This window comes from Thermobia domestica, chromosome 10 (genome assembly GCF_964235325.1).
Source record: "Thermobia domestica chromosome 10, izTheDome1.hap1.1, whole genome shotgun sequence".
Lineage (NCBI taxonomy): Eukaryota > Metazoa > Arthropoda > Insecta > Zygentoma > Lepismatidae > Thermobia > Thermobia domestica.
The window spans coordinates 207,462,820-207,478,783 of NC_137463.1; the positions used below are offsets into that span (position 1 = coordinate 207,462,820).

Here is a 15,964-nt window from a genome sequence, read left to right on the forward strand (position 1 = left end):
GTTCGGCATACATCACTCTCAAGGAGAACGTAACTTCTTCCATCGGGAGTTATAAGATTCACTTTTGTCAGAACGCCCACTAGGGCTGGATTAACCCATCTGGAGACCAGGGTTTGAAAAAACCCGGGCTTTTTTGAAAAAGCCCAACCCACCTGGCCCCATATGGGTTTTTTCGGGTTTAATTGGGTTTTTTCGAAATATTTCAATGTCTTTGGAGTAAAATTGTTAAAATGTAATTTATATTTGTAATTTATATTTCAAGATTGTCATTCTCACAACTTGCAACAATTTTCTACTCACTGCTGTTTTGAAAAAATGGCCACCATTTTGAAATTTTACATTCGATCGCCGAGAAAATCTATAATGCAAATTTAGCATATCTTGTGCTTCCACCGTCAAAATTTCAACTTAACAGACTGAAAATTGCGCTTCGTAGCGCAGATACTCTCTGTTTTGAAAAAATGGCCGCTATTTTGATATTTTCGTTGGTATGCCGCCAAAATCTACAGGAAATTTAGAGTGTCTCTTCTTGTACTGTGAAAAATTTAACTTAAAAGGCCGAAAGCTGTACCCTGTAGTGTGTGTGGTAGAGGCAGACAAACGAGTTGAGTTGATTTTGTGTTTAACATCCCTTTCAGCAGCGAGGCTATATGAAACGGGACCTACTGATTAAAGTGGAATTCGAACCACATGAGCTCTCTCCGGGGTGCAACCCCGGGTCACCCACGCCGAAGACGCGTACACTAACCGCTTAGCCATGAAGGAGGTCGGCAGACAAACGAACAAATGTAGATCAAGTCATCCAGAAGCCTGACTAACGTTCGCCAAATATGAATACCAAAAGGGGTCTATTAATTTAAAACAAAGATACAATTAATGAAATTAACATCTTCCAGCGTAAATAAACCTGCCATATTTTCTCCATGAAAATACGGGACACCTCAGATCCCACCCCTCAACTTTCCAACCCAATGAATTGAACTATAGTTTGGTTATGAACAAAAGTATAATAGACCGCGGTGGCTCAGTGGTAGAGCGTTCACCTCTGGTGCATGGGGTCCCTAGTTCGATCCCAGCTCGCGTCAAGTGAGCTTTGTGGTGGACAAACACCTTGTGCGTGGGTTTTCTCAGGATTCTCACGTTTCCTCCCACTTTCTTCATTCCGTCATTTCATTCATTTCTCATCATCACCGTCACCTTGAGCATAGCAGTCATAACCGTGAGACTAAAAGTAAAAGATTTCATTTTTATTTTATTTGTTTCCAAGAATATAATAGGCGAAAGTTCACTAAGCAGCAGCTGCTTTTCTCTCTTCGTACCCTGCAATTAATAGTATAGACTGAAGATGCCTAAAAACTTAAGATGTGCTATAAAAATGCTTTACAGGAAATCAATATGCAAATTATTTAAATCAGTGGTACAATCTACCTTCAATATTCTTCGCGCGTTTAGCAATATTTATTTACATGGATGTATTTGCCAAAATTACGTTCGTCAGTTTAATCTGATGAAAAGCTGGTTTTTCTCCCTGTGTCGTGTGTAATTGACAGGACCAGGTTTACATTTTTCTAAGACCTGGACCAAAGCACAATTCTGAGCCCCTGTGTTACTGGAGAAAAGGTCAGCCATCTTCCCCCTTGTTTGTAAATGTAAAAACACTCAAAGCCCTTTTTTTTTTTTTTTTTTTAAATGTTCCGGAGAGTATCCAAGTTTCCATCAAGTTCAATGGAAAAAAGTAACATTCCAAATTTCGCTCGCTATCAAGTCGAACAGGGTGGTGTAATAACTTCCTCGAAACTGTTACATGGAACAGCGTACTGTACATTCACTAATTACAGAATTCCCAGCCAATGTCAGAATTTTTTATTTTTCACTTTTCGAATAACCTGATAATGATAGCAGAAATGGAACGGAGTTAAAATACGGGACATTTCCCTGTCCCGACTAAATTTACGGGGACGCGGGACACTCGGGCCCAAAAACGGGACTGTTTCGTTTTTTACGGGACGTATGGCAGGCTTAAGCGTAAAATAAATAGTTTTATTATTGAAGTATTCATTCCGATCTTTCTGCGTTTAATTCGGGAATTTCTAGAGCACTTCTTTCACGGCGTGTACATCAAAACTTCTACAGAATGCTTATTTGAAGAGTAGCAACAAATGACTGAACTAAACTGTTATTGTTCAACCAAATTTTAGTTGAAAAAACTTGTGTTTTACATCAAAGGTAAGAAATAATACTAATAGTTTTACTAATGTATTTACATATGTACTATTAGTACCGGCACATATGACCTTAAACCCGTCAAACGTATGAGTGATAACGTCCCTCGGTGTCGCCTAGTCGACGAGCACACTATTCACGGAAAATATTTTCTGAAGTACAAAATTGCTTATTTTACTTCAAAAGGCTATAACCATAATTCATACATTAATTTGTTCTATAACTACCTCAAGCTAAGGTAAGTTTTTTAAAATTTATTTAGCACATTCAAAGCTTTATAAAGGTCTTATGTTGAATGTTGTTGTATACCCTAACGTGAAAACCTCTAATTTGCCCAAGGAAAGTCTAAAATCTGATAAAAACCACTTACAATGTGATTACCTTAGTTGTACCAATAATATACTAACAAATAGGTCAAAAACCCAGGTGGGTTTTAAAGTGGTTTTTTTCAGGCGGGTCCAACCCGAAAAAACCCACCGGGTTTTTTCGGGCTGGGCCCACTTGGGCAAACCCTGCTGGAGACCCGGGGCTAAAAAAGAAAGAAAAAAATATGGCCCCTGCTAACTTCACCTAATACAGTTCTGTAAAAGTACAGTAGGAAATTTAAGGGAATATGTTTCATATTTTTGATCATATTTTGTTTTATGATGATGATTGTACCTTCATGACTCTTTTTAGATAGCCAGTTGAGATTTTGAGCAGAGTGGAGGCCCCTGTTCATCTGGAAGCTCGAGCTATAGTCCCCCTAATACACCCCCTTTAATCCGGCCCTGACGTCCACTACAGACATCCACACTTCATCAGCGTTTCTTGGATGTGAGAATGATGGAGATGGCCCAAGTGGATGAAGAAAAGTTATTTTTACTTCATCAAGTTCTTCATTTTTCTGTAAAACATACTCCAACCCTCAATTTCCTTCATAGACGGAGGTGACATAGCCTGATATTTCTTCTAATTGAAGATTATTTGGAGATTTTGACCCTTTTTTTCCCAACCCTGCAAATCATCTGGAAAGTGTTTCACCAATAATGTTGATGTAGTTTTCGGAATGAATGCATGCTATTGTTGTGTTCCGTTAATAGTCAATTCTTGATCGAAGCGACTTTCCAGGAACATTTCAGCTTCAGTGTATTCCTCTTGGGTTGAATAGGCAAAATTTACTTTGGTAATGTTTTCTACTGTCCACTCAAAAAGTTGTCTTGGATTTTGAATTTGATTGTTATAGGGTCCTTGCAAGCTAGCACAAGCTGCCAGTCTCTTTACTGAACCGCCTACTCCATCACAAGGCCCTTTGCCATGTGCTATTGCCGAGAAGTACCACTCTCCTTTCACTTTAAAAGCTCCCTCATGAAAGCAGAGGTTCAAAAAGTTTTTCTTATCTTTGCATTGAGCGGCAGACCTGTCGGGAAAAAATACAATTTAAAAAAAAAAAAATTGTTTTGAAGTTTTTGAAATTTGGATGTCAGAAATGATATGAGTAGGCTCCGGATTCTTAGGTTCGAACCTATTTTATTCCTGTACAGTGAATGCAAAAAATTCGTGTTTGTTTACATTTCAAGTTGCTATAAGCAGAACTATATTAGTTTTATAGAACCTAAAATGTCCTAATTGGGGGGTTAGGACCTAAAAAATCCTAAATTAGCTTTTAGAACCTATAACGTCCTAAATGATTCTTTATAGTTATTTTTAACTTGAAAAATACTTTCAAACACGTAGTCAATCTTCAACGACATAATTTCATCTGTAAAGAAGGTTTTCTTGAAAGCTCCTAACAGAGTGGCGACCTTCAAGGATATGCTTCCCAACAAACCAGTGCAACCACAGCCCGTTGTGTCCCGTTGGGGAACGTGGCTCTCAGCAGCACTGTACTATGCAGATAATTTTGAAAGCATTGTTCAGGTCATCGATTCTCTCGACGAGATTGAAGCCGCTTTAATCACGTCTGCAAAAAAAAAAAAAAAAAAAAAAAGCACTGAAGTCACTGTTTGCTGTACAACAACTAAGTTACATTAAAGCCAACTTTTCTCATCTGCCTCAAGCCATCACTGAATTGGAGAAGAAGTCTCTTCCACAAACAGAAGCTCTTCAAATTCTTCAAGAAGTAAAAGAGAAAAAAGTACCTGGGGAAGTTGGAACAAAAATTGCGGACAAGTTAGAGGCGGTTTTGAAACGCAGTCCTGATTTCACACAGATACAACTAGTGGGCCAAATTCTTCGTGGAGACAATGTCCAAGAAAATTTGCTATGGAATCCCGAGGAATTAGCCAGTATGAAGTATGCGCCTCTTACATCGTGTGATGTGGAACGCAGTTTTTCTGCATTCAAGAGAATTTTGTCAGACGACAGGAAAAAGTTCACAACAGAAAATCTTGCCAAATATTTTGTTGTTCAGTGCCATTACAGAGAGTGAAGTGACCACTTTTTGAGCTATAGAAAACATGAAAAGTGCCGGAAAAACAATATTTGAATATTCGTATTTCCTCAGTGTATCGTTAGAAAAGTGAAGTGATATTTGTGGTGGTGTATAAAATTTCAAATATAAGAAAACTAACAAAAGCAACAACAACAACAACAACAACAACTACTACTACTACTACTACTACTATAGTACGATAGGCCATACATATGTTAAACTATATTTCAGCTATCAAAAAAAGTCCAAGGTAAGAAGAGTTTTATTATTTTTATTACTCAGAAGACTGGTTAGCATAAAGCTTACTAAATTAAGGTTACCATTTAAGTATGAAATAGTTAACAAAGTGTTTAACCCTACAACGGCCAACCTATTTTCCTATAATAAACAGCCAAGGTGAGTCCAATGGACTCACACTGTTGATATCGTGTTATCAGGTCATATATTGTGTTATTGAGTGTAATTTCGTATAATATTTTTAAGTATTTCCGACGGAACATGAAAGTATAACAACCACGTATTCTTATAGTGTTTACAAACTCGTCAGTGTTGCCATCTGATATAAAATTTTCGTGGAAATTAAAATTACTTTTCTTGTATTGTTTAAAAGGTAGTGTAATTATAAATTTTAGTAGAAACAACTTTTGCTAACTACTAGATTTTCAAGAACCTCTTTTCTCAAACTATTCTAAGTTATTAGAAACAATATAAGTAATGCAATTGAAGGGGTGGATTCCAAAAGAGCCTAAGTCAATTTTTGTCAATTTTGAGATATTTGTTCTGCATCTTCGTATATTGAACAGGCTTTCATGACAAAACTACATAAGCCAAATTAGTTGTAGGCGAAAGAAAACTGAGTTATTGTCCAAAATGTCCTTAGACAACAGTATTCTCTGAAGTTATTTTGTGACTCATGCTTACAAATACTTATAAAACTTTTGCTATAGATGATAATTTCACCGTTATTTTACGAAACGTAGAGAATTAAAATTTTCTTTTACGTAGATTACTTTTCTTCTACGGAAATAGAATGATGGAAACTCACACAAAATATCGTCTCCTGGAAAGCTTACTTTCTTGACTTAGGCTCTTTTGGAATTGAGCTCTTCAATTGTTGGTTTGGAATGCTCTTGTAATTTCCTGGAACTACTGAAGAACGTGCTTAGTTTTTCTTGTTTTCTGATTTACATTTTTGCATATCTAAGTACAACCGAATCTTCAGAACAGACATGCTTTTGGCAGGTCCTGCATGTTGCCTTTGTAATTGTCCTTTTCGCGCATCACACAAGTAAAAAAATCGCTTCTTCTTTCCATCTCCAACCTTATGTTGGTAACATGCATTAGTCTATATCACTAGTTTTGAACTCAGCAGCCACAGACTGGATTGATTTGTCAAGACCTACAGCACGTCTATTGCCAATATGTGGCTGGATGAGACTTCTGGAGCTGATAAATGGCCATATATTAGTCTGTCTTTGCCATGAATATTCATGGGCCAATTGGTCTCTTCCTTCTTTCTGTTTGGTAAGAATTCAAGTGGAACGAACATATTTTGCTTTTCACTGTTCCCACTAGTGTGAGACCATTGCGAAGCAATGTGTTGGCGAGATCAAAATGTGTGAAATAATTATCGCATGTGATATTTTTTACTCCCAGAGTAAGACTCCGACAAATGCAAGACCACATTTTGTCCCAAATTTTTAGCTGTTATTATATTTTCTAACGTACGGTGTACCATACAAAAGGAGTATGTGTTTTGGAATCTGCTATTCATCATACCTTCCTCCCACACTTACCTTGTTTCAACGGCATATATTGTGTAAATAGACATCTACCTGTGAATGGAACAAGCTTTTCGTCAACATTCAAAATTTCCCCAGGGTCATAGTGGTTTTTCAAGCATTGGTTCATTCTTTTCCAAACTTCACGTATTGACGCCAGTTTATCTTTATTTCTTCTGTCACTTCTTGTTGTTTTGTCATCAAATTGGATAAACATGCGCAAATACTTGAACCTGTTTTTACTCATCGCACCGCAAAATTTTGGTGGTCCATACTTTTTATCCCATAGCAGTTCTATGGTCAGATCTTTGGCTTTGAGACTACCAGTAGTATACAAAGGTCCAAGTAAATACTTCAATGCTCTCTCATTGACCGGCTTCCACTGATTCTGCATGTTGCTTCTTCATGGGTATACCAAACGATAGTCTTCACACATCGTCTTGAATAAATAATAACAGAGCGTCTAAGGGATCTTCGATTATTTTATTTGGAAAAAGGAACCTTATTAACTCCCCCTGATAATGTTCTGAGATTTTGTATTCTGTGGTCAAGGAGGTTCAGAATATCATGAGGTTCCATCCTTTGCATATAAAATCTTTTCATTACTTTGCCACCGATTTCCAACATCTTCAATCTCAGAATTACTAACCGTATCAGAAACTTCTAATGTTTCACTTTCCCAATCACTTCCGCTATCTTCGAGTTCACTGCACATAATGTCTTTGTCTTAATCCCTAACAACTAGCGATTTACTTATGCAATATTTGAAAAAGCATCCATTTCTGCACTTCCATTAGCACTAACATACACTAACAGTTCCACTGCCTGCACCACAACAAGAATCAACTGATATAAATGTGACATATAATTAATAATTAAAGACAATTACCTATATTACCACTATGAACCAAAATATATGAAGCAACTCAGTAATGAGTCCATTGGACTCATGTTGGCCTTTTCTGTTACGAAATTAGAAATATATTTTTAAATCCTACCCTATTGTATATTTTTACAATTCCAAATTGTATTCACACTTTACATTATCTACCGATAGCATATCTATAAAGAGAAATCTATTGAGTAAGAAATAAATTGCAGCTGGATAAAAAAATATATGCGATGAGTCCATTGGACTCACGTTGGCTGTTTAAGGGTTAAAGTGTAGTAATATTCCGTTTTCAGTAATATAAAGCTAAAAATCGTAAACCGTGTTTTTAAGAACCTATAAAATCCTGAAATGCACTTTTTAAGATCCTAATTTGAATTTTTTGGGACCTAAAAATCCGAAGCCTAGATATGAGTCTTTTTTTGAAAGGTGTAAACAGCAACTGTACTGTGCTCCAGGCAATCAGAAACAACTGCATATTTAACATGTTCAACTTTGTTTTCCTGTTTGAAATTTAAAACAAAAGGATGGATTATGACCTGTTAGCTTGTCCAGTGGTAACTCTGTGCTTCATCTTCAGCGCTGTACATTAATTTTCAGAAAAATCACAGATGACAGCAATTCTTTGAGATTTATTTTGTGTAGTTAAGGAAGGCTCCTTGTTGCTTGCCAATGAATTAATATCTACCCGCTAAAGCTGCTTCAATTCGTTTGGTTTGTTTAGGCTTAACGTCCTTATGTAACAGCGAGGTTATGAAGGATTCGACATACTACTTAAAGTGGCATCTAAACCACTACACGTTTTTCACCTGAGAGAAATTTTGTGGGCTCATCGGGACCCGTTAATAACAAGGCGAAAATTAGATTCAATTAGCACAGATGATTCAACATATGTGAAAACGTCACTATGAAATTCACGTGGCACTTGTATTTACGATTTGTGGCATTTTTGCATTTTTTTAAGTAAAAAAATACCTGATTTAAACCATCCAACCCTGTCGTTGTACCAGTGCTATCTGTACACTTTTTACAAACCACGTTTTATTTACAGTAAAATTTTTAATTATGAAACTTGTATTAATATTATTTTAAAGTTCAAAAGTATCAGCACTTTAATTTGCTCTAAGTTAGTTTTTAAAGTATGAGGTAATAAGTATAGCCAGCAGATAACATGTCAGTATGATTTTTTTTAGACCCATTACTGTACTCTTCATGTTAGTGTTCATATTTATTCCCACATGTTAAAAAAATGCATTCGTGTATTTTTCAGCTAGGTACAGGGTATTAATGAAAACTATAGTGTTAATTTTTAAAATTTGTTTTAACAATGAACCCATTATCATGAAAGCGCATGAAAAATGCTGTAAAATGACACCTCAACGAGCTCGCTAGCTCAATTAGGAGATCTGCAATTCATTCCAATATCAAAATACATTGAACATGCTATTTTGGGCATTTTTTCCAAACTTTACATAGCCCTATCTTCAATACCGGTCGTTATATAAAGTTGAAATTTGGTATTTTTCTTAGTCTATATGAATAGTACCAATGTGCAAAATTTCATGACAATCTGAGATGGTAAGGTAAATTTTGTTTTCAAATTGTATTGATTTGATCTGGAATGGCTCTATAGTTCAATGGGGCCGTCTGCAATGAGGTTATTTGGCTCTTCATGTATAAGTGAAAATAACTTTCTAACAACTGAAGATGTTCGAGCGAAGTTCCATTCTAATATGAAGACGAGTATTAATATTATTCCTGTTATGAAGCGTCTATTTCACTAGCATGGAGTAAATAGCATTACTTGTCCTATAACATTTTAAAAACTCATTTAGTTAAATATGCAGTCCCGTTATGATAACAAACGTTGTTGAAGTTAGCATTGTTGTTAGCAGGTTAGGTTAGGTTACGTTACGTTACGTTAGGTTATATTAACCTTGAAGTTGTATTATAAGTCCTTTTGGTCATCTGTGATCAAACTAATAGGATATTGTATATGGTTTTATTAATAGATAAGTGTTTTAGCTCATTAAGACTGTAACCACATCACTTTCATTTTACTCCTAAGGAGAGTTTTTGTCACATGTTGTAGAATGAAAAACCTTGAATATGTGATTTGGGATAATTTTAGAAACCATCGAAATATCCCAAGTCAAATATTGATAGGTATATGAAAGGTTAGTAGCTGTTTTTATTTTAAGCTGCTATTATAAGAAATCTAATGTATCAACGTGCATTGGATATTCAGTTGAAGTAAGTACATTGTGTATATTAAGAGTACCGTGGTAAATAGTTTTGTGTTACGAAAATCGAACATTAACTACCGTTTGCACTGCATGTCTTCACCATATCATCCTCAAAAATCCAATCGCTTTTTTAATTATTATATAGCTCGTCCTGAGTTAAAACTGTACTGTGGTTGCTTATGGGCTTTTACTTCTGCGTACTTACCGCCTTAAACAGAACAGGTTTCACTACTGTAATTTACCTTAAAGAATGTTAAATATTTACCGACGATACAAAAATAATTTTCGTAACTTCTCTTTTCCTTATAAAGTATTTAATTAGCTTTTAATGACTAGTTTTTGTTTTTTAAACTCGAATGGGGAAGACACGATAAACGTAACGGCTGCTAAAATGTTGTCGGTGCATTTTCACGTGACTAAAACTGTCTCCTGAAAGATACCGTTGCCAACTGACGAGAAATTTCACCGTAGTGTGAACCTACATTCGTACTCTTCTTAGTATTGTCACTTCCACTGATTTCAAGTACGAGAAAAGGTACCTAAAAAGGAATAAAAGTACGGACAGAAAGAATTGAATGAAATCTTTCTGATTTTAAGAAAAAGTAAAATTTTACTTCCATCCCCTTTTCTATCTCAACCAAAGAAAAATATTTTAATCAAAAAAATGAAAGAAAGCGGAAACGTTACTGCAGCTTAACGCGAGATTCGAACAACTTGTGTCCCCACCGGGAATCGAACCCAGGATCCTTTGATTACAAGACGGCGAGCGTAACCACTCATCCACGGGAACACTCTGAATAAAAAGGCAGTAATAATTTCAAGGGATGGTCTGCGGGATGTTTTTCCAATACTTCAGTTTTATTAGGTCTATTATTATTATTATTATTATTATTATTTTTATTATTATTATTATTATTATTATTATTATTATTATTATCATTATTATTTAACCAAGCTACAGCCATAATCCATATCTTTCCATAGCTATTAACTTATTTGTATTAAATATAAACGCTAAGTGTAAAACTTTATAGGCCAAACACTGATTCATCTCCTCGGAACATCTGAGTTCGATTATTAATTATATGACCAATTCCATTTCAAATCGTCCAGGCAAACCACAATTGGTCCCCATCATAGTCTCAGATTTCATTTATTTTTTTTATATGGGATCTACATGCAATATTATTAGACCCAATTTTTTTCTTTTTGCTGAAAAAAATTTTTCCTTCGATATACAGCCTTCCAAAATGGCCGCCCTCCTCTCGGATTGCTCGAAAAACTGAAAAACATGTCAAATTAAAAGTTTTGTTGTAGAGAAACGAGTGTACTTAGTAACGTAATCGCAATAGCAGCAAGAGTATAAAGTTGTATGTTTCGTTGGAGGGCCAAAATTCGTCTATTGGTTCAATAGGAATCGCGCAATTCACTCGCAATGTTGCCAACTTTGATGAAATTTTTGCTAACTTCAAACCTTTTTTTTTCCTGTCCTCACGAGCAATATCAACCATCTGCTTCTAGCATCGAAATCTACTCCATAAGGTCTCTTGAAAATGTAAAGGACTTACGTTTCTGATTATTACATCCCACGTTATAGCATGATGAAAAGCTGAAAATTGCATTAAGACGCCATGTTTGGACACCATTTTCTCAAAAACCCCACCTTTTAAAAATCTGAATTTTTTACATGTATTGGAGAAGTACCTAAGTATTTAAAATCCGTTAACCGTTCATGCGGCTGCAGCCCCTAACATTCGCAATTAATTGTTGAAATTTCGATTTTTGTACTTGCAATGTAAATATTTCCTATGGGCATTTAGATCCTATACACAAGGCGATTTGAAAGGGAGTATGAAAATTTTTTGAGAGTAGAATCCTGACATCAAATCCAGTAGAAAAGTTCCTATAAACATGAGTCGAATTCCGCTTCGTTTTCGAGTTACAGGGTTTCCAATTCGGGATCCAAAATCGGTTCGGAACAATAGAAAATGAAATATATATTTCGCGTTAAATCAGAAACTGTGTGTTAAAGCTTTGATAAAGTTCAGAAAGTTGATTTGTATCAATATGATGATTTTTACGTGCGTTGCAATTCAGTTGGCAGTGTTGCCAACTTGCTAGAACTTTCATTTGTTTCCAAAAGACACTACGTGGATTTTATTTGATATTTGGTATTCATTAGTGATTGCCAGCATCACATGAAGCATAATTTTCCCCACATTACCACAGTTTTCGAAAACTTACATGTATTTCATTAAAAGGTTTATCTCATGCGTTATTGATAGTTTGCAACATTACGTGTGAATTTCACTTGATGTATGCCATCATTAGTAAAACCAAAATGTCGAATAAAAACTACGTCTGTGTAAGTTGTAATAATAATAATAATAATAATAATAATAATAATAATAATAATAATAATAAAATAAAGATGAAGAAGAAAAATATTTTTTATTATCGCAAAACCTCTCGTAACTCCACGCATCAAGTTCGAATTTAATCAAGAAGTTCTGCTGCAACCACGAAACAGTTTATTACGAGATTCGGTGTCGTGAACATCGTCCTAGTGTTCTCTGGAACCATGAAAATTGTTTTCACTGGTAACATGACATTGTAGTGCACTAGTTACAGTGTTTGTGTGAATAACAATGGGGAAGTCCTACACAGAGAAAAATCCGTTTTCCGTACAGCGGTATATTGTACAAATATACGGTATCCTTTTGCTTACTATAGAAATCTGTACGGAGTGTACGTTATCCGTATGCTACATAGGCACTGCCCTTAGATGTTACATCATGCTGTTGCAGGATGTCTGACATCTAACAGTTTTCCGTATATCACATGTATATACTTATGTTACCTTCGCCAGCTATATGTTATATACGTCCATTTGTATCTGAGATCCTGACCGCCTACATTGTTTCATACAGAAAGTACGTATAGATGGAACACTTATACAGAAAGTATTATAAAACATGCATTTTCAGTTATACGTCTGCTGTACGTTGTCCAAAAAGTACAGGAATTACGCATGTAACCTATTTTTTTAAGTTACCGCCTACAATTTTTTTCTCAGTGTATTACAGTAAGGACCGTATTAAATGTGTTGATGATTCTAAAAGGCATAAGATAATTGTGTACAGAAAGAATTCTTGACAAACATTTTATCTTGCGGTAAAATATATGTATTGCGTACAGCGCGTCTGCCAAAACGTAGTATTAGGAGAGGATGATTATTCGTGTAAAGGGTGCTTTGAATATTTACCGTGAACAACGTGAATGTGTGTGATATATTGGTAATCACGAAAGAAGATGTAAATATGAAATTATGCACCAGCAAGATAAAGAATTTGTTCCTCTGAATGTAGATTTGGAAACCATTAACCAGATAGTTAACATGCTAAACATGAATGTGTCCCCATTAAAACGGCCGTTATCGGTGAAACCTAGACTACGGTGAAGGATTCACATCTCAAAATTTTTCATACTGCCTTTCAAATCGCCTTGTGTACAAGACACAAATAATCATCCTCCCCTAATAGTACGTTTGGGCTGACACGCTGTACGCAATCCATATATTTTACCGCAAGATAAATTTTTTGTCTAGAATTCTTTCTGTGCACAATCACCTTACGGCCAGCATAATCAACACATTTAATACGGTCCTTACTGTAATAGGGCTTCCCCATTGTTATTCACACAAACACTTAACTAGTGCATTACAATGTCATGCTACCAGTGTAAACAATTTTTCATGGTTTCAGAGAACACTAGGACGATGTTCACGACACCGAATCACACAAACTATCAATGACGCACGAGATAAAACCTTTTAATGAAATACACGTAAGTTTTCGAAAACTGTGGTGATGTGAGGGAAAATTGTGCTTCGTGTGATGTTGGCAATCACTAATGAATACCAAATATCAAATAAAATCCACGTAGTGTCTTTTGGAAACAAATAAAAGTTCTAGCAAGTTGGCAACACTGCCAACTGAATTGCAACGCACGTAAAAATCATCATATTGATACAAATCAACTTTCTGAACTTTATCAAAGCTTTAACACAGTTTCTGATTTAACGCGAAATATATATTTCATTTTCTATTGTTCCGAACCGATTTTGGATCCCGAGTTGGAAACCCTGTAACTCGAAAACGAAGCGGAATTCGACTCATGTTTATAGGAACTTTTCTACTGGATTTGATGTCAGGATTCTACTCTCAAAATTTTCATACTCCCTTTCAAATCGCCTTGTGTATAGGACCTAAATGCCCATAGGAAATATTTACATTGCAAGTACAAAAATCGAAATTTCAACAATTAATTGCGAATGTTAGGGGCTGCAGCCGCATGAACGGTTAACGGATTTTAAATACTTAGGTACTTCTCCAATACATGTAAAAAATTCAGATTTTTAAAAGGTGGGGTTTTTGAGAAAATGGTGTCCAAACATGGCGTCTTAATGCAATTTTCAGCTTTTCATCATGCTATAACGTGGGATGTAATAATCAGAAACGTAAGTCCTTTACATTTTCAAGAGACCTTATGGAGTAGATTTCGATGCTAGAAGCAGATGGTTGATATTGCTCGTGAGGACAGGGAAAAAAAAGGTTTGAAGTTAGCAAAAATTTCATCAAAGTTGGCAACATTACGAGTGAATTGCGCGATTCCTATTGAACCAATAGACAAATTTTGGCCCTCCAACGAAACATACAACTTTATACTCTTGCTGCTATTGCGATTACGTTACTAAGTACGCTCGTTTCTCTACAATAAAATTTTTAATTTGACATGTTTTTCAGTTTTTCGAGCAATCTGAGAGGAGGGCGGCCATTTTGGAAGGCTGTATGTCGAAGAAAAATTTTTTTTCAGCAAAAAGAAAAAATATGGGTCTAATAATTTTGTATGTAGTTTCTTATTTTAAAAAATGAACTAAATCTGAGACAGTCGTGTGGACCACCCTGGACGATTTGAAATGGAATCACTCATATATAGGCCTATGTATTGCTCGTCGGGAAGGAAATTTCAGCGAGAATTGCTGCAGGACGCATTTCATATTTCTTTTATCTTTCGTGCATTGAAATTTCTTTGGGAGTTCATAACTGACTGTGATTTCTGTTGGGTTTCATAATAGCGTTGGTTTCAGAAACTACACAAGGAAATAGGGAGACAATTTGGTGCGATGGGTGGGGCCAATAGCATACCTACTGGTCGTGCTAGATGACTCATGTCAGATTCCAGACGAAATTATTATCTGTTGTGTCTTTGCTATTGTGCAGTGTATGTGCAGTGTGGTCTCTGAACATTCGGCATTTTCTTGATTGTGTTCATTTACTTACTGTGCTGTTCTGGGAACAAAATCGCGCCGTCTGTGTGTGCATAGGTGTGTGAGTGTGCGTTAATATATCAAAATGGAAGAAATTACAGCCAGCACCTCTTTTAAGCGTAAGAGTGGTCAAGTGTTGAAGAGCAAAGAAAGGGCTACTGTTATGAATGTGTTTAATTATTTAAGGCAGAAAAACCCTGGTAAAAGTATAAGTTGGGTTGGGTTGGGATGATGATGATGATATGGAAGGAATTGATTCTTTGGAGTGTGATTGATTCAATGTGGTAAGTTTATTATTATTATTATTATTATTATTATTATTTATTAATCGTTGTGGTGTGGATTTCTTTTTTTACTACGTGAGTTGGCAACATCAGTCGGCAGTATAATATAAGCGCGCTCTGTTCTGCATTTGTTTTTAATGCTCAACTTGGCATCGCTGTTCCCATAAGATCAACAGTCCACTCTTAAGTCTGGATAAGCTATAGTGTCCGATGATACCATTTCAAAAGTGTAGATAAATTGGACATGTTAATGTAACTTTGTCTAGTTTTGATAGTAATTAAGATGTAGTGGAGTCCCGATTATCCGAGTTTTGATTAACCGAGGTTCCGTGTTATCCGAGCTTAATCGAAATAAACAAAAAAACATCCTTTAAAACAGTCTGGTGACAACAATAAGCAGTTTGCACGCCTTTGTTTCAGCAACAAAGCAAAAGTGAAGCTGACGTTAAGATAACGACCACACCCGACGTTTTTATTTCTGCGTGTGTCTTTTGAAACACTTATTGGAAGATCTAGAAAATAATAACACTGTTGTCAAAAACCTAAAAGTGGTTAATCTAAAATATGTCATTTACTGGGTGACAGAATCTTGGGACAATCTGAAAGAATCTATCGTCCTGAGAAGCTGGAATATATTTCGCCAAATAATGATAGCAGAAGGATTTCACAAATTCAAGAATCTTCAAATGATGTAGAATTAGTAGATCTCTTAAACAGGCGACAGGTTACAGAGGCAGCAACAAATGAAGATACTAGTGATTGGATGCGAGATGATGAACTGTATGAACTGTCTAATGAG

At 35.7% G+C, this 15,964-nt stretch overlaps 1 protein-coding gene across 6 annotated transcripts in view; it reads left to right on the forward strand.

Annotated features, from left to right (window-relative positions):
- LOC145662950 (uncharacterized) overlaps positions 1–15,964 on the forward strand; it is a 48,308-nt gene that overhangs the window by 19,750 nt on the left and 12,594 nt on the right. The window lies entirely within an intron of this gene.